Here is a 23,628-nt window from a genome sequence, read left to right as displayed (position 1 = left end):
ACCACAAATCTATTCAAACCTGTTCAAATCTCAGACTGGATCTGTCTAAACCTGTCCAAATCACAAATCTGAGACCCAAACTGTTCAAATTCCAGCGACGAGCTCCCAAACTGCTACTACACAGGAAAAACCCCTCTGCGAATATAAATCAGGCACACAGAAAAGCTCACCTTGCGCCGTAATCTGTGAAATTTCGAATGGCCAGGAACTATCCCAAATATCACTATTTAAAGAAAAAGTTAACAATATTTTTCTTTAAGTCCAAAAGACAACGTTAGACAACAACTACAGAGGAACCTCGATTATCCAGCATTCCATTATCCGAATATCAGATTATCCAGCAAGATTGCAGGGTCCCAATGCTTGGCTAAACTATGTTATCCGGCATTTGATTATCTGGAATTCGATTAACCAAGCGAAATACTCCCTGTCCATGTCCTTTGGATCATCAAGGTTCCTCTGTATTTACAACTCATTTCTCTTAAACCTATCTTTCATCTCCTACTCTACGATACTGGTCTGATAAAATCCCAATTAAGATTTGCAAAAAAATCATGTTTCAAAACCAGCCAGCTGTGTCGATTCTCTGTTGTAGACTTTCGTCTGTAGATTTTTCTGGGTCGCCTTTTCTTTGGTCTTCTGCTGCACAAATCCTATGGACAGGTCCCTTTCAGAGAGCTATTTTGTTAGCAGTCTGTTGGTACTTGGCTGCTCTTTGCCATTCTCCCCTATTATTCAAAATACCTGATTTTATATACCACAAAATATTGGACCATCCCGTTGGTGTGATGTCAAAACAATAAAATTCAAATTCGACTGGATTTTGTCATCTTGGGGCATAATTTAAACTGATTGGCCAAATTCAAATTTGTTGTGTACCATGGCAACACAGCTCTCGCTATTTGTTTCACAACCAATTGTTACATTTTTGATTGTTCAGCACGCTCTGTGCTTTCAGTCAGTCCTTGCCAGCTTTCAATCTCTCTTAAAGGTACAGTACACACTTACACCTTTATAACATCTGGGATCAAACTTGGATATCTCCTCTGGAACCCTTCCAATGCCAGAACATTCTTCTTTAGATACAGGGCCCAAAACTGCTCAGAATATTCCAAATGCAGTCTGACCAAAGCCTTATATGGTCTTACAGAACATCCTTGAACCTGCATGTTAACCTCAAAAGAATCCTCAACTAGAACTCCCAAATCCCATTGTGTTTCAGATTTCTGAAGCCTTTCCCTATTTAGAAAACAGTCTGCACATCTACTTTTCTGACCATAACCTCATACCTTCCCACTTTGTATTACATCTGTCATTTCCGCCTCAACTTCTCCACCCCTCTCACCCACTCCAACCTCTCACCCTCGGAATGTGCAGCCCTCCACTCCCTCTGTTCCAACCCCAACCTCACTATCAAACCAGCAGACAAGGGAGGCATGGTAGTAGTTTGGCGCACCAACCTTTACACTGCTGAGGCTAAACGCCAGCTCGCGGACACCTCCTCCTACTGTCCACTTGACCATGACCCCACCTCCAACCACCAAACCATCATCTCCCAGACCATCCATAACCTCATCACCTCGGGGATCTCCCATCCACCGCCTCCAACCTCATAGTCCCACAACCCCGCACCGCCCGTTTCTACCTCCTGTCCAAAATCCACAAACCTGACTGCCCCGGCCGACCCATTGTCTCAGCCTGCTCCTGCCCCACCGAACTCATCTCTGCATACCTCTACACGGTCCTGTCCCCCTTAGTCCAAGAACTCCCCACCTACATTCGGGACACCACCCACGCCCTCCACCTCCTCCATGATTTTCGCTTCCCCGGTCCCCAACGCCTTATCTTCACCATGGACATCCAGTCCCTGTACACCTCCACCCCCCATCACGAAGGACTCAAAGCCCTCCGCTTCTTCCTTTCCTGCCGTACCAACCAGTACCCTTCCACTGACACCCTCCTTCGACTGACTGAACTGGTCCTCACCCTGAACAACTTCTCTTTCCAATCCTCCCACTTCCTCCAAACCAAAGGAGTAGCCATGGGCACCTGCATGGGCCCCAGCTATGCCTGCCTCTTCGTAGGATATGTGGAACAGTCCATCTTCCGCAGCTACACTGGCACCACCCCCCACCTTTTCCTCCACTACATCGATGACTGTATTGGTGCTGCCTCGTGCTCCCACGAGGAGGTTGAACAGTTCATCCACTTTACCAACACCTTCCACCCCGACCTCAAATTCACCTGGACCGTCTCAGACTCCTCCCTCCCCTTCCTAGACGTTTCCATTTCTATCTCGGGCGACTGAATCAACACGGACATTTACTATAAACCGACCGACTCCCACAGCTACCAGGACTACACCTCCTCCCACCCTGCCCCCTGTAAAAACGCCATCCCATATTCCCAATTCCTTCGTCTCCGCTGCATCTGCTCCCAAGAGGACCAGTTCCAAAACCGTACAACCCAGATGGCCTCCTTCTTCAAGGACCGCAATTTCCCCCCCAGACGTGGTCGACGATGCCCTCCACCGCATCTCTTCCACTTCCCGCTCCTCCGCCCTTGAGCCTCGCCCCTCCAACCGCCACCAAGGCAGAACCCCACTGGTCCTCACCTACCACCCCACCAACCTCCATGTACAGCGTATCATCTGCCGTCATTTCCGCCACCTTCAAACGGACCCCACCACCAGGGATATATTCCCCTCCCCTCCCCTATCAGCATTCCGAAAAGACCACTCCCTCTGTGACTCCCTCGTCAGGTCCACACCCCCCACCAACCCAACCTCCACTCCCGGCACCTTCCCCTGCAACCGCAAGAAATGCAAAACTTGCGCCCACATCTCCCCCCTTACTTCCCTCTAAGGCCCCAAGGGACACTTCCATATCCGCCACAAATTCACCTGCACCTCCACACACATCATCTATTGCATCCGCTGCACCCGATGTGGCCTCCTCTATATTGGGGAGACAGGCCGTCTACTTGCGAAACGTTTCAGTGAACACCTCTGGGACACCCGGACCAACCAACCCAACCACCCCGTGGCTCAACACTTCAACTCCCCCTCTCACTCCACCAAGGACATGCAGGTCCTTGGACTCCTCCATCGCCAGACCATGGCAACACGACGGTTGGAGGAAGGGCGCCTCATCTTCCGCCTGGGAACCCTCCAACCACAAGGGATAAACTCAGATTTCTCCAGTTTCCTCATTTCCCCTCCCCCCACCTTGTCTCAGTCAAATCCCTCGAACTCAGCACCGCCTTCCTAACCTGCAATCTTCTTCCTGACCTCTCCGCCCCCACCCCACTCCGGCCTATCACCCTCACCTTGACCTCCCTCCACCTATTGCATTTCCAACGCCCCTCCCCCAAGTCCCTCCTCCCTACCTTTTATATTAGCCTGCTGGACACACTTTCCTCATTCCTGAAGAAGGGCTCATGCCCGAAACGTCGACTCTCCTGTTCTTTGGATGCTGCCTGACCTGCTGCGCCTTTCCAGCAACACATTTTCAGCTCTGTCATTTCTTTGCCCACTCTCCTAGTCTGTCCAAATCCATCTGAAGTTTTCTCCACTTTCTCAACACTACCCTTCTTTCCACCTATCTTTGTATCACCTACAACTTAACCACAATGCCCTCAGTTCCTTCTGGATCATTAAAGTCATAGAGGCATAGTGTCATGATACACAGTAACAGACCTTTCAGCCCAACTAGTCTATACCAACCAGAATTCCGAAACTGAACTAGTCCCATTTGTTTACATTGGGTTCATATCCCTCTAACATGTTCCTATCTATAAACCTCTCCAACTGTCATTTAAATATTATAAATGTATTCACCTCTACCACTTCCTCTGGCAGCTCATTCTATATGCTTACCATCTCCTGTCTGAAAAAGATGCCCCTCAGGTCTCTTTTAAATCTTTCCCGTCTTACTTTAAACCTATGCCCTCTGGATTTGAACACCCCAACCCTGGGGGAGAAAAAACCTTGGCTATTCATCATATCTACGCCCCTCATGATTTTTTAAACCTTTATAAGGTCACCCCCTCAGCTTCCTATGCCACAGGAAAACAAGTCCCAGCCAATCCAACCTCCCTTTATAACTCAAACCCTCCAGTGCCAGCAACATCCTTGTCAAATGTTTGGATGCTTTCCAGTTTAATGACATCCTTCCAACAGCAGGACAACCAGAATTGCATGCAGTACTCCAAATGTGGCCTTACCAATCTTTTGTACAGCTGTAACATGACATCCCAACTCCGTACTCAATACTCTGACCGATGAAGGTAAGCATGCTGTAACATGAATAGTTGTAATACTGACCTCTGCAGAACTCTCCAGTCACTGGCTGCCATCCTGAAAAAGACACCATTATCCCCCCTGTCTGCTTTCTGCCCATCAGTCAATCCTCTATCCTTGCAAGTGCTTTGCCCCTAACAGCATGGACTCTTGCCCTATTTAGCAGTTTCTCATGTGGCATCTTGTCAAAGGCCTTCTAGAAGTCCAAATAGATCAGGCCCACTCGCTCTCCTTTGTCTAATTGGTTAAATACCTCCTCAAAGAATTCTAACAGATTTGTCAGCCATGACCTCATTTTGATGAAGCTGTGCTGATTCAGCCCTATTTTACCATGCACATCCGAGAACACTCCATGTAATAGTGCAATAGTGACAGTTATAGTCCATGAGCTTAGAAACGTGATGTTAGAAGTGGCAGAGTCAGAGTGATTAGTCCTTGCCCTGTGCATAAGATAGAAGAGAAAAAAATGATTACACTTAACTTTGCAGAGTATAGAAGAAGGTCATTAACAGCCGAGTGTCACATTTCACCGGGGACACTGCACTGACTGAGGCTGCTGTCCGTGTCCATGTTGGCTATGTCTGCGGACATTGCCAATTTGACAGTCTCGAGAAAACAGCACTGCCATCCCATCCACCATGGCTTCCATCTTCCCTTATTGCACTATTTTCTAGTTTCCAATGGTGCAAAGACCACAGTGTTAGAACAGTTCCTGGCTTTCCAGCTCTCAAATGCTGTGGAACTGGGTCTTAACCTATTTTTCTAATCAACCTGTTCAGAGATGTTATTACCCACCTATGGGATAGATGGGATGTGAACCCAGGTCTCTCCCGGTTCAGGGGTAGAGGCACCAACATTGTGAATATCACAAAGTCCAGTAGTACCAAATGCTTCCACCTCTCCTTCCACATGATTCCATGAGCCAGGCACCTTGGAGGCCTGTTGCATAATTAATGAGCTAAAGAGTGAACAAAGGTGACTTGGACTAACATAGACCACCCACAATGAATCACGCCAAAAACAACTTTGCCAAAATAAATGCAAAATTCAACCCTTCTCATCTAAACCTTACAGGTCGGAATGCCGTGAATAACAGCAAGTTAAACAATTGCTTTTTCAAGTGAATTCAGGTGAACTGCAGCTATAAAATATTATACTTTCAATGTGTATACTGTATATTTTACACACTAATGGTTTTTAAGGCACAGTTTATACAAAGTGTTTTCTAATTATTTTTACTGGACTAGGAAATTGCATAAAAAGTAGTTGTATTGCCAATTTACCAGACATCTGAAACTCCTAAGTTGAAGTTTTCCCATCCAGAGTTAATCACAACATTTTGGGTTGCATTCCACTCCTACTGGCAGGTTAGCAGTGGAGAGGCATCACTACCTGCCCATGTGGATCTGATACTAACCCATTAATCTTGACTTCCATGGTCCTTATTTGCTACATAGACCAGGTTTGGAGCAGTAGCACTGCTGTTGATAGGATTACTACTGCTGGGAAGGAAGAAATTTCAATGCTGACACAGTCTTTAAAACACAATAGCCAAATAAAAGTGGCAATAACCTTTCAGCAGTATAAAGTGCAAGATATCAAAAGGAAAAGGTCTCAATGAGGGAAACCGTGTTACAAATCATCTGATGTACCTCTGGATTGAATTCAATGCAGGAATAACTTGACCATTGGGCATTGAGGAGAGGCAACCTCATAAGAAAACAATCAGATTGTTTGAAAGGATGTTGCAAAAGCTGACAATTCAACCTCAAGGAGGAGAAAGTGAGGACTGTAGATGCTGGGGATCAGAGCTTAAAAATGTGTTGCTGGAAAAGTGCAGCAGGTCAGGCAGCATCAAAGGAGAAGGAGAATCAACGTTTCGGGCATAAACCCTTCGTCAGGAATGAGGAGGGTGTGCCAAGCAGGCTAAGATAAAAGGTAGGGAGGAGGGACTTGGGGGAGGGGTGTTGGGAATGCAATAGATGGAAGGAGGTTAAGGTTGCGGGTGATAGGCTGGAGAGGGGGTGGGGCCGGAGAGTTCAGGAAGAAGATTGCAGGTCAAGAAGACGGTGCTGAGTCTGAGGGTTGGGACTGAGAAAAGGTGGGGGGAGGGGAAATGAGGAAGCTGGAGAAATTGGCATTCATCCCTTGTGGTTGGAGGGTTCCTAGGCGGAAGATGAGTTGCTCTTCCTCCAGGCGTCGTGTTGCCATGGTCTGGCGATGGAGGAGGTCAAGGACCTGCATGTCCTTGGCGGAGTGGGAGGGGGAGTTAAAGTGTTCAGCCACGGGGCGGTTGGGTTGGTTGGTGCAGGTGTCCCAGAGGTGTTCTCTGAAACGTTTCGCAAGTAGGCGGCCTGTCTCGCATCAGAAATTCACCTGCACCTCCACACACATCATTTACTGCATCTGCTGCACCCGATGTGGCCTCCTATACATTGGGGAGACAGGCCGCCTACTTGCGGAACATTTCAGAGAACACCTCTGGGACACCCGCACCAACCAACCCAACTGCCCGTGGCTGAACACTTTAACTCCCCCTCCCACTCCGCCAAACGCCTTCTTCACTATCCTATCTACCTGCAACTCCACTTTCAAGGAGCTATGAACCTGCACTCCAAGGTCTCTTTGTTCAGCAACACTCCCTAGGACCTTAACATTAAGTGTATAAGTCCTGCTAAGATTTGCTTTCCCAAAATGCAGCAACTCGCATTTATCTAAATTAAACTCCATCTGCCACTTCTCACCCCATTGGCCCATTTGGTCAAGATCCTGTTGTAACCTGAGGTAACCCTCTTCGCTGTCCACTGCGTCTCCAATTTTGGTGTCATCTGCAAACTTACTAACTGTACCTCTTATGCTCACATTCAAATCATTTATGTAAATGACTAAAAGTAGAGGACCCAGCACCGATCCTTCTGGCACTCCACTGGTCACAGGCCTCCAGTCTGAAAAACAACCCTCCACCAACACCTTCTGTCTTCTACCTTTGAGCCAGTTCTGTATCCAAATGGCTAGTACTCCCTGTCTTCCATGAGATCTAACCTTGCTAATCAGTCTCCCATGAGGAACCTTGTCGAACGCCTTACTGAAGTCCATATGGATCATATCTACCGCTGCCATCATCAATCCTCTTTGTTACTTCCTCAAAAAACTCAATCAAATTTGTGAGACATGAATTCCCATGTTCAAAGCCATGCTGACTATCCCTAATCAGTCCTTGCCTTTCCAAATACATGTACATCCTGTCCCTCAGGATTCCCTCCAACAACTTGCCCACCACCGACGTCAGGCTCATTGGTCTATAGTTCCCTGGCTTGTCCTTACCACCCTTCTTAAACAGTGGCACCAAGTTAGCCAACCTCCAGTCTTCCAGCACCTCACCTGTGACTATCGATGATATAAATATCTCAGCAAGACGCCCAGCAGTCACTTCTCTTAGCTTCCCACAGAGTTCTAGGGTACACCTGATCAGGTCCTGGGGATTTATCCACCTTTATGTGTTTCAAGACATCCAGCACTTCCTCTGGAATCTAAGGTGTCATTGCTTCAAAGGATACTGTCCGGAAGCTTCAAAAACCTCAATGGAATGAGACCAACCAGCAGCATGAGTAAACCCATTCACTAACTATTGGACTGCACTAGCTGTCACCTTTCTCTCTTAGGTCTCCCACTAAGGAGCTGGAGTATAAGAGTATGGAAATCCTTACTGCGATTGTACAAGGTGCTGGTGAGACCACACCTGGACCTCTTATTCAATGAAAGTGAGCAGTTCTGGTCCTCTTATTCAATGAAAGCTACCATTGCATTGGAGACAAGCAGAGGGCTGGAAGAAAAAGCAAGCTAGGCAGTATCCGGAGGTGAAGAAATCAATGCATAGGGTATAATCCTTCTTCAGGAATGGAGGTGGGGGTAGGGGGAGCTACAGATAAAGAGAGGGGGAGTGATAGGTGAATAAAGATGGCGGGTACACCCTGGTTGGTTGATGGGAGGCATGAATCCAGTTAGTAGCTGGAAGGAAGGGTTGGTTGGAGGGATGAAAGGGAAGAAGAGGAAATCTTTGAAATTCATGTCCTATCCATTATCAGAACATCCCACTTCCACACAAGTGATATTAACTCCTCACACTCACTTCTTATTCTGGTCTCAAAACATGGTCTCTCCTCTGCATGCTGCTGAAGTCAAGCTCTTGTACGCTGCTACCCTGTCTCAAATCCAGATGCTCATATTCAATTACCCAATCGATAAGAGTCTTTTATTGACTTCTCTCCTCATCCAAACAGGCAGATATTGCAAAAACTAAATTTGGAAGGCCTACACTCTAACAATGTGAATTTTGCATTGTTTTGCATCACTGCATCCATTTTCTTAAGTTCAGGAAATATTCAGCTGTTACCTTATGCCTTGGAAGCTTTTTCTTCCCGAATCTCTTGCTTTCTGTCTCTCTGCCACTTTTTAACTGCCTATTCAAGTCATATTTTAGTCACACAGTGCCCTGGTTAGCAGGTGTACTCCAACTACTGCACCTTAGGAAGGAGAGAATGACCTTGCAGAAAATCCAGTGGCACAGTGGTAGTGTCCTACCCTCTGGCCGAGAAGGTACAGGTTCAAATCTCACCTGTTCCACATATGTGTCATGACACATCTAAACAAATTGATTTGAAGCAAAATACCTACTCTGGTGTATGATCATGTGGTTAAGGTGACCTACTAATCTATAGTGCTCTGCATACAGGAAATTGAAAGCCATTCTTGTTGGTACATTGTTAATTATTTCTTGGGCAATTGTAGCACAGCGGTAGTGTCCCTACCTCTGAGAAAGCATATCAGCTTGGTCTTTTCATTAGACTTGAATGCAAATTGAATCGTGGAAATTTGATTCTCATCCCAAAAATCCTTTGAATGTTGACTTCTTTTTGTTGAAAAAAGGACATTTTTTTTCTCTTTTTCTTTCATTAGATTTTGGTGCACCACATGTAGGTAAGAATGGTAGTTCCCTACCCTAAGTTTCTCGATATATAATTCCAGTTTTTTTATTGAATTGAAAACAGATGTCACCATTTGCCATGGTGGGATTACTAGTCCAAAATCAATAGGTTCCTCACCTTCATCTGATTTGTTGTAAAAGCCCTTTTTCCTTCTTCCCTAGGGTTGGGGATTTTGAAACAAGAGAAATTTTAAGATGAGAGGAAAAAGATTTAAAAGGGACCTGATGGGCATCTTTTCCACACACAGGGTGGTGTATATATGGAATGAACTGCCAAAGGAAGTGGTCAATGCAGATACAGGTACAACATTTAAAATATAATTTGACAGGTACATGATTAGGAAAGGTTTGGAATGATATGGGTCAAATGGAGGAAAATGGGACTAGTTAGCATGGGAAATTTGGTCAGCATGGATAAATTGGACCAAAGGGTCTGCTTTCGTGCTGTATGACTCCATGGCTCTATTGCTCCCCCACACGGGACAGACAAGGAGCAGGCAGTATGGTCTCAGAATAACAGGGTATCAATTTAAGACTGAGATGAGGAGGAATTTCTTCTCTGGAGGGTTGTGAGTCTTTGGAACTCCTTGCCACAGAGAACTGTGGGGGCAGAGTTCTTGTTTATATTTAAAGCTGTGATCGATAGATTCTTGATCAGTAGGGGAATCAAGGGTTTCGGGGAAGAGGCAGGAAAGTAGATGTGAAGAATGTTGGATCAGTCATTATCCGACTAAGTGACAAAAAAGGCTTGAGGGGTCAAATAGCCCACTGCTGTTCCTATTTCCCACACTCTTATGTTTTGGGAAAATGTCCATATGGCCCACTCTAAAAACTAATGTCAGATATAGACCAGTGTCTCCTGATATTGGAAAAGAAAGGCTGCTGGAAGCTGCTCCCTAAATAACAACTGCTTCCCTGAGGTTGGGCATCACCCCAGGGCTGAAAGACTCCATTGGAAATTTCCTAACCACCTACCTTGAAACATGTATAATTCAGGGAATAGTTCAGAAAAGTAGTAGATTCGCAGCTTCTGCTGCAGAGTGGTGATCCCATAGAATTATAAATGTACTTACGTGAATGCTTGCAAACTGTTAGAAAATATCAGAAAAAAAGTCTTCTGTACTTTGTGCTTTTTGGCCTCTTCCCAGAGCTACTCCTGAATCCCAAGCAAGCTATTTTAAATAAATTAAAAGGTGAGAGGCAGTGCCATCGGGACTAGTGTTTCCTGCATTATTATTCACACAGCACTGGAGCTATGTTCAACTCAGAATTATAAAATATTCTTGTTACCAAGATCAGCTGAGGCAGACAGATTTGAAAGCCTGAAGATCGTAGAGAACTTCAGTGTTTGAAGACATGAGTAGGTTTTTGTTGTTGATATTCTGACAACACAGTCCTGGATTTGTTTTGTGCTGTTTTTATAAGTGTGGGTTTACAGAGGAATGTTACCCGTCACTCCACACTCTTCACCAACAGCGAGTGCATCTTAATAACACTTCTTATGCATGTAATACCCCTTGCACACAATTATCATGGAGAAGAAGGAATATTGGTAGAGCATGGAGCAAAGGCAAGTCAGACAGCTGATATAAACGATGAGTCCAACTAACCATTTTTACCACCACCAAGGAGAAGGCAGGAGAACTTGTATGAGGTCCTCAATGGACAGGTACCTACTTTACAAAGACCTGCAACCATTATCACTTGCCCATGTGATCACTAGCCCATGCACTGATACCCAACTTTTATTATATATTTCATGAGAAGTCACTTAAAGTCAGTCAGGCTGCAACACTGAAATTAAGTCATCAGGGAAATCATGTCAATGTTATGAATAATTTTACTCCTCCAGTCTTTCCCTCTGATTTTCTCTTTGCCCTTACTCTGCTCACAGTAGCCAGTTTAACAGGCATCACCATCTGTTATGCGTGTCAGCCTGAGCAATGACTTGCTCAGTGAGCTATTTAATCCTGGGAAACTCTAATTTTCCACAAACTTTATTCAATATCTTCCTCCCCGATTGGACTAAATTTCAGCAATTAAGGGGATTCCATTCTAAAAGCTGTGCCCTTACTCTCACAATGAAAAAGTCTCTTGGCAAAAATTCTATGTTCAAGGTTGCATTCAAAAGAATCCATGCAATTATATTTTTAAACAAAATAAATTGGGATTGAAGGAAACAATATGACAAATCATTTTCCTAATCCATGGAAAGTATTTCACAATGAAAACTGATAATTTTATATGAAAAGAATTACATTGCAGTGTTGATTGAAACTAAGATTGCAAGTGGGTACCATCTTGGACTCTTAATTTTAAAGTCTTATCCAAACCAGCTGGAGAAAATGGTCAAGGCTCACAACTCAATATTCCTTGGTAGTCTTTTAACAGTTTATTGCACCACCGATAACTTGCAAACATCAGTACTCTGCTTCATTCCAGTTCAATCAATACACACAAATAATGATGCCTCAATTTATGAACTGCAATCACTCAACCAATCCTTCAATTTACATTCTTGTGTATATGAGACTAGATTCTCTACAGCGTGGAAACAGGCCCTTCAGCCCAACAAGTCCATACCAACTCTCCAAAGAGTAACCCACCCAGACCCATTCCCCTATCTTATATTTACCCCTGACTATTGCACCTAGCCTACACATCCCTGAACACTATGGGCAATTTAGCAAGGCCAATTCACCTAACCTACATACTTTGGATTGTGAGAGGAAACCCAGGCACCTTGAGGAACCCACAAAGACACGGGGAGAATGTACAGACTCCACACAGACACTTGCCCGAGGTTGGAATCGAACCTAGATCCCTGGCGCTGTGAGGCAGCAGCGCTAACCACTGAGCCACCGTGGCACCCTTAATACCTTGCAGATCACTGCCATGTCCATAACAACGTTTCTTACAGTAGAAAGATTGCACTCACGACAACAATTGCCAAAAAAACCCTTCTGTTTTTGATTCTACATCTTTCACAATCCCACATCTTGGATTCTTAAATAATCCATTAAATATCATGATGTTTTGATGGAGAAGATTCTGGATTATTAGCTTCATCAATAGGCAATTGAATTTCACTTTAATGAAACTGTTTTTCGGAAGGAATATTCCAAAGAATATGTTTGCACACCCAGACCATCCGGAACTCACACCTGGTTCACTTGTAAATACTATTTACAGTTCTACAATTTGGTCATGAAATTCAGTGGTTGAGCTAAGTTACTTAAATCTTGGATAGACACATATCATTGCATGGTCTGTTTGCACCTCCATTTCTTGACATATATATTCAAGAAGTCACCTCACTATGTCTATGCTGCATTAGAAGGATTGTTCTTTAAATCTAATTTCAAAGTTCTGTCGAATATTGAGAGATGAAAGTTTGTTAATTTCGGATGACTGCCTTCAGAAATGACATTTTTCTCACAAATATCATAACTTAACTTTTAACTTTGGTTCCTTTGAAGTCAAATGTATTTTTGCTGAAGGAATGGCCGCCATGTGTCTATTTAGTTCATTGCTAGGTTGATAAATTCCTCAGAACTGTTCCCACTGCTCCTGTGAGAAGTGAAGCAGAAAGCCTGGTTAAATCATAAATCAGAGTGGATACAACTCTGAGGAATTTTTGACCTTAGAGTTAAAATTTACATCTAACTTTTGTTTTTTTTTTAAAAATATAGAATGTACAGCACATAAATATGCAATTTAGCCCAACAAATCTATTCTATCTTTTACTCTCCACGAGCCTCCTTTCAACATTTTTCATAAACCCTGTCAATATAATCTTCTATTTATGTATTTATTTAAATACTTCTATGCTATCCACCTTAACTACTCCTTGTGGCAGCAAGTTCCACATTCTAACCACACTGGATAAAGAAGTTTATCCTGAGTTTCCAATTGAATCTACTAGTAGTTGAGTTAATTCATTCTGAATACAAATGGTGAAGTAAGAATCCAGATGTCAATTTCTTTACTTATTTCTAGATTTCTTGACAGAATCCAACATTACAACTTTCTGCCTTTTCTCTAACCAACAATCAGGATCTCGAAAATCTCTCTTCATATGTGCTCAAGGCACTTAATCAATCAATGTCCTTCATCTGTGTATTCTTAACCTTAATAATGCAATGAACAGACCATTAATGTTTATTTTGTATTTATAGCCACTACTTTTGAATAGCACAGACCAACATTCCTGCTAATATCTTTTGTCCTGCATGATCTATACATGTAAGAATTTAAAGGGTTCAGACCCTTTAATTTTTTTTTAAATGGTCAAGCATAGGTGATTATTTAGGAAACCTGCATGAAATATTCTGAGTGGGTGCATGGTTACAGTTCTGTGGTCGTGTGTAGGAGACTACCATCCTACTTAGTCTGGATCGCAACCAAACCTAAGAAGGAAAGGTGAAGGCACAGTGTGCAATGCACGGCAGTTGCAAATCCCTTGGCAAAAGAGAGAGAACTCAGTCATTGAGAGCCTCCAGTCTTTTCCACCATTCAATTAGTTCTTGGATGATCTGTATTTCACCTTCATTTGCCTGTTCCTTTGGAGTACATAAAAGGGAATAAGTTTTAGTCAGGCACCTTGAGTCCTGATATCAATATTATGAAGCACTGAACTGTACAAATTCATACTTAATTTGAGATATAAAGAGAATATGCAAGTGAAGTAATGGAATACAATGTATATTACATCTCTGTGAATTAAAGCTTATTTGCGATTCCAGTCATAGCTTTTGGGATATAAATGCTATTCTACATCTCTTCATCATGTATTTTCAGGGTCAGCATTGTGTACAATGAAAAGTAAAGTTAATGCATTATAATGGCAGCTGTGGATGTCAAGCAAAATGCAAAATTACTTCACTGCTATCTGTAAAAATGTCTCTGGCTTCCAAACTACTGTAAGACAGAATAATTTATCGATGTGTGCTAATGTGTTTTACTTCCATTTTGCTTTCCACAAAATGCAATTGGGAATAATTGCTTGATGACCACGAGTGGTTTCTTCAGTAACATTATCAAGTTAATTATTGCCAGCAATTGCTGCATTCCAAAACAGAACGTAGCACTTGACCTAAATGAAATTAGCAGATGTTCTAGACTGAAATATATGTATCACTTGCATTATGGCTTGTGAATACTTTTATTTATTTTGTATATCGATCAACTTGACAATTGTAAAATCTGGATTTGGGCAGAAAGCCTGGAGATGGAGCTGGGTAATTTGCAATTGGAATGGATGATAAATAGTATGGTAAGTGAGAAATAGGTGATGGTAGTCAGGAGGAACGGGGTCCCTTCAACTTAACTGAAAAGTAGTGAAACCGCAATACCTGAGGATTTTGCGATAATTATATAAAGTATGCAACTAGCCGATATTTAGTTTCTTTGCATTTAATGTCTCTACAGTTCCTACTAAATTTAAGTAAACAATTAATCTTTGATAGTTTTCTTTAAGGAGGGACTAGAAAAGTAACAATTTACTTTAGACCTTGCTAACAGCTATTACATAAATAATTAGCATATATCTCAGATTTTTTAAAAATTTGTAACTATAATGGAGGAACATCTGTGTCCCATAGACAGCAATTTGCCAAGCAATGACAATCTCTAACAAGAGAGGATCTAATTATTGCCCCTTGACATTCAATGATTTTACCAAAGACTATCAACATCCTCAGGTTACCATTGACCAGAAGCTCAACTAGACTAACCATTTATATCCAAGTATAGGTCAGAGCCTGGGAATTCTGTGGGAACTCATTTCCCAACTCTCCAATGACTGACCACTACTTACAAGGCATGAGTCAGGAGTGTGATGGAATATTTTCCACTTGCCTGGATGAGTGCAGCTCCAACAGCACTCAAGAAGCACAATACTATCTTGGACAATGCTGCCTACTTGATTGACACTCAATCTATCATTTTCAACATTCACTGCCTTTACCACTCATACACAGTGTCAGCAGTGTAAACCATCTACAAGATGCACTGCAGTAACTCACCACGACTCCTTCAACAGCACCTTCCAAACCCGTGATCTCTGTCATTGAGAAAGACAGTATAGTAGGTACATGGGAACATCACCACTGCAAGTCCCCCTCCCAGTCATGCACATCTGGACTTGACAATAACTCACTATTCCTTCATCATCACTGGGTCAAATTCCTGTAACTCACATCCTAACAGCACTGTGGGTACACCTACAGCTGGTAGACTGCAACAGTTCGAGGAGGTATCTCAACCCCAGCTTCTCAAGGGTAGTTAGTGACAATCAATAAATGTTGTCCACAATTTGCAACTGAATAATAAAGAAAAAATATGCAGCTTCAAATAGGTACTTCAAGAGGCTTCAAGTGTCCCAGAAATGTGCAGGAAGTGCTTCCAACTGCTCAAATTCATGCTGAAGGCACCTCGGCTTGATTGGCAACTGAAGTCACTGCAGGTAATACAGGTGACTGAATATCTCCTGACTGGATCAAGTTTCCTGGTGGTGGTCATCCCGCAGGCAGATCAGTTGAGAATAATAAGTGGGCAGCCAGTGGAAAGGCTAGAAAAAGGTAAACAGTGCAGGAATCCTCTCAGAGTGTAGGACTCTCAAACCAACAATCAGCTTTGAATATGTTAATTGTGGCAATGTCTCAAAGGAATGCAGTCTCAAGGGTGGCAAGGAAATGCACCAGAGGTTACAGCAAAGTGCACTGAGTGAGGAAGTAATGGTCAGAGGGCTAGGCAAGCAATTCTGCTGCTGTCAATGTGAAACCTTGATGATATGTCACTTCTCGAGATGCCAAGGCAAGGGAGATCATAAAGAAGCTTCCGAACACTCTATGGGGTAAAAATAGAAGTGCAACTGTGTCTCAACTTGGTTGCTGCTGATTTTTATTTTTTATTCACTTGTGGGACATGGGCTACACTGGCTGGAACAGAATTTATTGCCCGTCCTTAGTTGCTCTTGAGAAGGTGGTGGTGAGCTGCCTTCTTGAACTACTGCAGTCCACATTGTATACATTCACCCTTATGGAGGGAATTACCATCAAGCATACATAGTCAAGTTGAGACAAAAGAATCCAGAACTGTTAGTACTCAATAGGATATTCCCTGTTTCCCTCTTCCATCCAGGTAAATCAGAACCTTTCCTGATTGGGTGAATTTTTCTGCATATATTTGCAAATTCTTGTGAATGTGTTCAAACATTGACCTCCATAGTGGATAAAGAACAAAGTTAGGGTCTATCAAGCCAGGTTTTACTCTAGGAAGTGACAAATCCAGAGTCAAAATCAGCTGGGATCATACACTTGGCATATACATCTTCCTGAATGGTTTATTTTTTATTCAGTTCATGTCAGTTGTCAGGCTGGGTGACTTGGTGAAGTGAAGGATTAGCCAACTGATGCATAATTTTTATGACACAGATGTAAAACAGTGGAAAGTACACCGTAATTCCAAATAGTATCGTTTCTGAATAGCATCAGCAAGCATAATTTTCTAATAGTGTGAAATCTGCTGTGCTTGCTGGTTCTGATCAATGCAATTTCCTATTACACTTCATTTGACAAAGTTGACGATGTCCAGCAACTTTTAGTCCAGTTGCTAGGGAGTTCCAAGATCAACGTAAAAAGAGTTGCTTATTCACAGCAGCAGGTATTTTGTGAAAATCATGATTCAGTTCTCTGGGACAAGGATTTGCATAAAGAAGTAATCCTTTTCACAGAGCAAGAGAAAATGCATGTATTGAGTGCCAAAATTATAATAATGAACAAATCATAAGATTTGGGCTGTTATTCTATGACTGAGATGGAGGGAGATGTAGTGCCTATCTCTGTCTACTCCTTCGGACATTATTTTATTTAAACTTAACAGATCTATTGTTATGAACACCCCAATATGGATTACAGTCTTCATATTAGCCTAATTTTTTGCCTTCTCCATTGAGTATAAAGCAAATGGCATACAAAATTCACATAATCAGTGTGATGGGAATTTCTCCTTTCCTTACTGTCAGATCAAAGCATACCAGCAGTGATGACTGCAAACAGGTAGGCAGCCAGCCTAGCTAAACTTTTCACGCATCAAAAGCAGTGTGTTTAAATGCACTTGAAGTCCCTCACTTTTAGATGAAATTTACAGGTGGCTAAATAAGTGCAGGCACAAAGAACTGGAGGGACTGACTTCTTTGATTGTGTATCCTAAGCCAATAAAGGATGCCAGATAGGATATAGCAGATGGACTGAGGATGATTTTCCAATCCCAACTAGAGTCAGGCAAGGTACCAGAGGACCGGAGTTCTACAAATGGTGTACCATTATTCAACAATGTGCTATAGATCAAATAATTGTAGGCCAGTCAGTTGACCTCAGTGGTCATCGAATTACTACAATCAATACTAAGAAACTGTTACTTAGAAAGGCATTTATCAGTGAAATAACTGCACTGAAGCCAGTATCCCATCACCATTATTTACCTGTGCACAATATACTGGGTGTGACCAGCCAGCTCTGAGTCAGTCCCCTGAACTGAAGAGAGTCTAAATCCCCTGGTTATATTGCTTTTTCTTTATTCATTCACAGGATGAGGACATCACTGGCTAGACAGTAGTTATTGCCCAAAGCTAATTGCCCAAAGGGCAGTTGAGTCAACCACATTGTTGTGGGTCTGGAGTCACATGTAGGCCATACCAGGTAAGGATGACATGCAGGAGGCTGGAAGAACACAGCAAGGCAGGCAGCATCAGGAGGTGAAGAAGTCAACATTCCTGATATTGGCTGACTTGCTGTGTTCTCCTGTCTCCTGCTTGTCTACCTTGGATTCCAGCATCTGTTTTTTTTTGTCTCAGACCAGATAAGGATGTTAGTTTTCTTCCCTAAAGGACATTAGTGAACCAGATGGGTTTTTCCATTAATCGGCACATAGTTGTCAGTAGATTCTTAATTCCAGATATTTATTGAATTCAAATTTCACTATTTGCCACGGCAGGATTGAACAGGTCCCCAGAACATCTGAATCTCTGGATTAACTGCCCAGTGATATCCCCTGTTTATTTTCTTTTTTCTGTTCAGAAGTTCCTCTCCTCTCCTCTCTCCTATACAGAAAAGTGAAGAGTCTTTCACTCACACTGATCCAGCTCCCTCAGAGCCAGCTCTCAGAGTGCACAGAACCTCTGACACTCCTATCTATTTTTTTTCTTCTCTACTCTACCATCAGAGTCCCCTTTTTATATTTTTTTTTCTTTTTTTTTCTTCTTTAACCCCCACACTACCACCTAAGTGCGGTAGTGCTTATTTTTTTCCCCAGCACCCATGGTGTGTGTGTGTGCAGGTGTGAGACACAGTGGAAGACACAAAGTGCACGAATCTTTATTCAATTTCCACCACCAGGAAGATAGGAAAACACCCGGGTGGCCAGTGACAAACACTGCCCTTCACATCAAAGGGCAGTGCTGTGTGATCAAAACAGTGAAGGGGAGGGTAGGGACTAAATCAAAATAGAATTGGAGGGAGAAATGATGCACTCCACTCCCTGCGGCGCCCACCTCTCCCTGAACAACTCCAGGGTGTTGGTCCCCTTTTTATTTATTTATTTTTTTTAACCCCCACACTACCACCTAAGTGCGGTAGTGCTTATTTTATCCCCAGCACCCATGGTGTGCGTGTGCAGGTGTGAGACACAGTGAAAGACACAAAGTGCACCAATCTTTATTCAATTTCCACCACCAGGAAGATAGGAAAACACCCGGGTGGCCAGTGACAAGCACTGCCCTTCACATCAAAGGGCAGTGCTGTGTGATCAAAACAGTGAAGGGGAGGGTAGGGACTAAATCAAAATAGAGTTGGAGGGAGAAATGATGCACTCCACTCCCTGCGGCGCCCACCTCTCCCTGAACAACTCCAGGGTGTTGGTCCCCTTTTTATATTTTTTTTTTTCTTTTTTTTTTTCTTTTTTATTCCCAGAGAGGCCGGGGGGGATTTTTTTTTTTTTTTTCCTTTTTCTTCTTTTTTAACCCCCACACTACCGCCTAAGTGCGGTAGTGCTTATTTTATCCCCAGCACCCATGGTGTGTGTGTGCAGGTGTGAGACACAGTGAAAGACACAAAGTGCACCAATCTTTATTCAATTTCCACCACCAGGAAGATAGGAAAACACCCGGGTGGCCAGTGACAAGCACTGCCCTTCACATCAAAGGGCAGTGCTGTGTGATCAAAACAGTGAAGGGGAGGGTAGGGACTAAATCAAAATAGAGTTGGAGGGAGAAATGATGCACTCCACTCCCTGCGGCGCCCACCTCTCCCTGAACAACTCCAGGGTGTTGGTCCCCTTTTTATATTGGTCGGGGAGGACTTTCTGATTGGCCCATGTTAACAGCCCCAATCAAGGATCTCATAGTCACCAAGATCCACCTGGTTACAATCATTCCAATCAGGAATAGTTGGCATAGTTTTGATAAGAGGAGGTCATATCTCACTAACCTATTTGAAGTTTTTGAGAATGTAACTAGGAGGATTGTTGACGGTCATGATTTGAATGTTGTCAACATGGATTTTAGTAAGACACTTGACAAGGTCTCACATGGCAGACTGGTCATAAAAAACTAAAGCTCTTGCGATATCAGGAATGTGACAAATTTGATTTAAAATTGAATCAAGCGACAGGAAGCAAAGGGTAATGATAAATTAACGTTTTTGTAACTGGAAATTAGTTTAAGTTCCACAGGGCTCAAGGTTGGGTCCCTTGCCATTTATGGTATATATTAATGATTTAGATTTAAACATAGAAGAAATGATTTGATAATTTGCAGATGGCACAAAGATTGGCTGGGTAGTTGTTAGTGAAGAGGATGGCTGTTGACTGCAAGATGATATCAAGACAATGCTTGAGTAGGCAGAAAATCAGTAGATAAAAATGAATCCAAACAAGATTTACAAATAACATTACACATCTGGGAGGACAACACACATTCAACTTTATCCAGTAGCAATTATACAGACCTATTAAGGTGTCACTCAAAGATATGTTTAAGAAAGATATTCTTTGAAGGAGTACATGAATGAATTTCTGTGGTGTTAAGTGTTGGCTTGTTTCAATGGTTGCATCTCTGTCACTGAGCTTCTCCCTGGTCTTAGTCCTATCCCTTCATATAACATATATTGAACACTTTCTGAAGTGCCAAAGTAGTACTTCCATGTTGGAAATATTGTTGCTTGGATGAGATGATAAAATTGAGCTCCTATAAATTTATTCAGGAAGACATATTAGATCCCTTACCATCGCTTAAGGAGCAGAACATTTCTTCTGATATCTGGGTCAACTTTGCCTTTTGACCATCATCACAAAAACCCAGTGAGCTGGTTGATGATGCCATTTTTTTCTGGTACCTTGTTCTATTGTGGCTATTACATTTGCCTATTTAATATGTGTACTACCTTTCAAAGCTAACCAATTGGCTGTGAAGCACTTTGACATCTTGATAATGTGAAAAACGGTCTATAAATGCAATCCTTCATCACCCAATAGACAGCATTTAAACAGTCATGTCAAAATGACAAAGGCAATTTACTCTATTAATATGGGTTATTTCCAAAGTGATATAAGCTCCATTATTACATACAACAGATGACTACTTTGTTCTTGACCAGGTCTGGCTTGTTTCTACAACAATGACATGAAGAAATCCTAAGTTGCCACCCAGGCTCCAGTAATTCAGATCAAGGTGTCTGGTTGGTTCCTTTGAAACAATGTGAATGCTTGTCTCCTGTAGTTTCCACATGCCTGCAACATCTGCAGTGGGGTGTTATGCTGGTGTCTATACTATAATGGAAAATATTTATGGAGCTATAACTAAAGGAACTTCTTCCTCCCTTTAGTTGAAACATTTCAGCCATACGGCTATCGTGAGCTCAATCCAATTGGTAGGAGATCCCTCCAGAGTCACAGAAACAATCCCAGGCAAGTAAAGTCCTTTAGGATATGGGGTGGGGCTATCAAAACAACAAAACTGTCCTTCTGAGAGTAGGAAGAAGAAAAAGGATTTGCATTTTCATCACACTTTCCACCAGGTGTCAAAGCACTTTACAACCACAACATATTTCTGACTGTATTTACTCGTAAACTAGGAATTGCAGCTGTCAGTTTGTATAAATCCCTCAGAAAAAGCAACAAGATCATGACCAGATCATACATTTGTCTGGTGTTGATTGAGGGGTATACATTGGACAGGAGATAACTGTGATGCTTTTCTTTGAAGTAACAGCATAGGATCCTCTACACCACCTTTGAGGACAGATAATTTAAAACATGACCCTTCCAACAGCACAACACTTCCTCAATACTCCACTGGAGTGCCCTCAACCTTTGGGCTTGTGTCTTGGAGTGGAGTTTGAACCCAGACTAATGTAACTCAGAGGCGAGACTGCTCTGACCCTAAGCATGGTTAGCACCGACTTGCCTACAAGGCATCTTTAAAATGCAAAAAAGAAAATACCGATCGCAGCACCTAACAAAGATTTGTAATAAAGATCAATAAGTGTTTCTGCTCTTGTCAATTTTACACTGGAACTGTGAGAGTTACAAACTTCTGGTGCTTACCTTAGCATAAATTGTTAAAATGAGAGAAAGATTCCATTGTCATACATGCTATGCCTCTACCACCGCTGAATATTTGTTTTAGCTCACTCACTGGGAACTACTCAAAGACTCGCGCCAAACAGGAGACCATTTTGGTCATCTAGGCATTGATATTGGCAACTTTACCGAACACTCTGGTCACCCGCCTTCCAGTTTCCTGTAGTGTTGCCAACTTTTCCTTCTCTCATCCATCAAGTTCTTTTCAGTATGAAGTGCTTTGCCAGTTGTTGCAGTTCATTTACTGCAAAATGCGATCACTGAGGCTATTTGAAAATGTTGCTCCATGCAACTTGAATTATTAGAAAACCCTAAAACGATCTAGGCCTGCATTGTTTTCTTCAACTTTCCAGATCAAACAATACACCTGAAGGTAAGTGGAGCTAAATAAATGAGCAGCAAAGAAATAAATAATTACTCAGAGAGAAGAAAAATGTTTCCACCCATTAAATTTGCTAAGCACAGATTGTAGCATTAGAGGATTTCAAATGTTTCATTATATGAAAATCAGATATATGGATAATAAAAGTTAGATAAAATATGTTAGTTAACTTACCTATGACTTAATCTAGAGTTTAAAAATACTGAAAGTGAAATACATTCAAAATGCAAGCCTAGAACAATTATGTAAGAGATTATGTTAGGGAGGGGGATTTAAAAACCACATCAAGTGATGTCAGCAGAATGAAGGAGTTGATTAATTAGCTACGGTTTCTGTTGAAGCTTCATTAAGGTTTACTTCTGTTACATTAGTCAATGGTCTAATAAATGGAAGTACGGCAAAGCACCTCAATCAAGTGCAGTGCACATCCTGGACAACGAACTGTACAGAAAGTACCAACAGTTGGTGGATCTTGAACTCTGCATTTTGGAGATGGAGAAGCTGTTGGTGTCACGATGGTGTATCTGAGTACTATGAGGATAATCTTCCATTTGCTCCATTTTCAAAACACTTTAAAACTATGCCCTCTGTTCTCAACCCTTTTACGAGTGGAAGCAGTTTCTCCCTTTCTACTCACGGTTTTGAAAACGTCCATCAAATCTCCCATCAGCCTTCTCCCCTCGAAGGAAAACAGTGCTGAAAATTCTCTGATCTTTCCTCATTTCTGACATTTCTTATCCCTACAGCCACTCCTGATAAATCTCTTCTGCACTTCTCCAATGCATTCACATCCTTCCCAGAGTATGAAGCCCAGAACTGTACAAAATTCACCAGCTGAGGCCTAACGAGTGCCCAAATAGATTCAGCCCAACCTCTTTGCCCTTTCACTCTATACCTGACTCATTGAGGTGTAGATTCTGTATGTTTTTTAAAAGTTCTTTTTACCTTTGCTGCCACCTTAAATGACTTGTATATATATGGACCAGGACTCTCTGCTCCTGCAGAACCGTTAGAATGGTACCCTTTCTTTTACACTGTCTCTCCATCTTCTCTGTACCAAGACGCAATATCTCACATTTCCATGCATTCAACTTCATCTGCCACCTAACTGCCCTCTCCACCAACTTTTCAATGTCTTTTTAAAAATCTACAAAGTCTTCCTTGCACTTTATGATTCTTCCAAGTTTTCTACCATCCACAAACTCTGAAATTGTTCCCTTCACACCAAGATCCAAATCCAAAACATGAGGGAACGAAAGGGTCCCAAAATCAACCTCTTGGGGAACGCCACTGTAAACCTTCCTCTAACCAAAAAAAAAATTA

The sequence above is a fragment of the Chiloscyllium plagiosum genome, unplaced genomic scaffold (genome assembly GCF_037043375.1).
Source record: "Chiloscyllium plagiosum isolate Xiang-an unplaced genomic scaffold, Cpla_swu_hap1 HiC_scaffold_10, whole genome shotgun sequence".
In the NCBI taxonomy this organism is placed as follows: domain Eukaryota; kingdom Metazoa; phylum Chordata; class Chondrichthyes; order Orectolobiformes; family Hemiscylliidae; genus Chiloscyllium; species Chiloscyllium plagiosum.
This window is presented reverse-complemented; position numbering follows the sequence as displayed.